Source organism: Neodiprion pinetum, chromosome 2 (assembly GCF_021155775.2).
Source record: "Neodiprion pinetum isolate iyNeoPine1 chromosome 2, iyNeoPine1.2, whole genome shotgun sequence".
NCBI classification, from domain to species: domain Eukaryota; kingdom Metazoa; phylum Arthropoda; class Insecta; order Hymenoptera; family Diprionidae; genus Neodiprion; species Neodiprion pinetum.
Window position 1 is genome coordinate 33,278,758 of NC_060233.1, and position 2,222 is coordinate 33,280,979.

A 2,222-nucleotide genomic window follows, 5' to 3' on the forward strand; every position below is an offset into this window, starting at 1 on the left:
AAAATCCGAACCATTCCAATGCCTCTTCCTTCCAAAATGACATATAAAGTAACGAACAATGAGAGACTAGAATATGTGGAAAAGAGACACGAGCGTCCGGTATAGTGCTGGGCGATATCTATCGATATTTACCGATATCGATAATCACAGGTCAAAATATCGAAGTTTTTCATCGATGTTTTACATACTCGATAATCGGTAGTATCTATACTTTTACTGCAATATCGACATGAGTATTAACAAAATTCAATTTAAAAAAATCTCAAATTCTCATATTAAATGCAGTTTTCTACCGTGTATGTAAGATAAGATCTAATTATCGAGTTATTATGTATTTCTACGTCGATAATTATAATAAATTTTCTGTACGGTAAAAATGTTATACAGAATAAATAATTATAGTACTAAAGTCTAAATAAATAAATCATGCCTAAAGCAGTTTTACGTTTCTTTTTTCCACGTATCATATAACCATCCGTATTTTATAGATCGATATTCGACCAGCAATAATACTGATGAATAGTGATATAGAAGAGCGCGACGCACATCGATATGAAACAACCGATAAAACAGCGAATATCGCCCAAGCTGGCTCGGTAATTATGACAAGTGTCACTCACCGCTCAGCAAATCCGTAGCTCAAGGCACTAATTGATGCCATGGAATCTGGTTACATCAGGAAAGCGCGAACGCAGTTCCCGACTACCAAATATAATACGCCCGAGATATCCACATTAGGAATATTCGCAAGGGTTTAGCTCGACCGAAGTGCAATGGATCGAGCCTCGTCCTGAAGGAACCGCCTTGTTGATCGTGGTATCCTCTGCGCCAGGTAAGTATGCTCAATGTAGGGTCACCAGACTACTTATACAAGTGGCGGTCAGTTTTACATGCGAGAAACGCCCAGGCAAGGCTGCGCCACCTAGCGTTATATTTGCGAACTAGCCAGACTACTTATACAAGTGGCGGTCAGTTTTACAAGCGCGAAACGCCCAGGCAAGGCTGCGCCACCTAGCGGTATGTTTGCGAACTAGCGCAGCTACATGCTGGATGCCGAATGTGAATCTGTAGGACAAGCCTGGCGAGTTGCGATGACAATAGATACAATTATAACGACCATAGTGTGCTGTTTCTAGACCTTCGAGAATTGAGCCTGTGAACGGAACTACAAAACTATTCTTTCCAGGTGATTATAAACATCGCACGATGTAGAATCACTTCTCGGATATCGGCAGAATTTTTTTAAATCGTTCATTTTCTTTCTTCCATTCTTTTTTACCCCCCAGGCGCCGCGACCGCGGACAAAAATCAACGTTCGGTGAAGCTTGAATAAAAAGATAGGCAGCTGGGTAAGCGGTTTGAATACAAACCCGAGCGAGTGTCTCCCCTGCCGAATCAAGACGATCCGGGCGTCTTTGCATTTTTTCATATTTTCTTATGGTGTGCAGTGGCTACGCGCTTCGAGAAAGTCGAGCCAAAGTGTGAAGTGGAAAGAGTTGCAAGGTTGACTTTGACGGAGTCATAGATTCTGTACCCACAATGACTAAGATTATGAATCGATTGTGTGCAACTCACTTGCTTCTGTTTTACAAATAGAATGATCGTGTCAGTGTTTATTGTTCGTAGCAAAAAAAAAGTAGAAAGAACCAATCCAAATGAGGGACTCCAATAGTCAGCCCTCTTGGCAAGTGCGTTTTATTATCAAGTTCTACACGCCGCGTATCCGTCCTGATAAGATTACGTGATTCTCTGGACGTCAGACGTACAAAGAAAGATACAAAGGAAGCTACAAAGAAAGACGTTGAAAAATATTCTTTGCTCAAACCTGAGAGCGAAACATAAGCCTGAAGAGACTTGCTTCCAGGATCATTATGAAGTTATTCATTATTCTGAGTCATAGTGACGTCAAATACGGGATAGATTAAGCATGATTTAGTTAACTGATTACGACATGTCTACACGACGATTGATTTTTAAAACGCTTCGATAATTACTGCTCAGTGTTTCATGACATTATTATCTATCAGATGACTTCACCTAATACGCGATTTTTACGTCACAGCATTTGCCTAAAAATGCTGAAAACGCCGGAACAAAGCTGTGAAAATTGAAGAGAATTTTTTTGCATCAGTTATACTTATCGCAATGATAAGTCGACGAGCCAAGAAAAGTAAAACGATCGGTAAATAATTATCTATCGATAAGATTAAAACGGTAGAGTG

At 40.1% G+C, this 2,222-nt stretch overlaps 1 non-coding gene across 1 annotated transcript; it reads right to left on the reverse strand.

Annotated features, from left to right (window-relative positions):
- Positions 1–674: 674 nt before the first annotated feature.
- LOC124213488 (U1 spliceosomal RNA) lies at positions 675–840 on the reverse strand. The gene has a single exon (XR_006881894.1). It is a non-coding gene; the product is annotated as a U1 spliceosomal RNA (small nuclear RNA).
- Between the last annotated feature and the right edge of the window lie 1,382 nt (positions 841–2,222).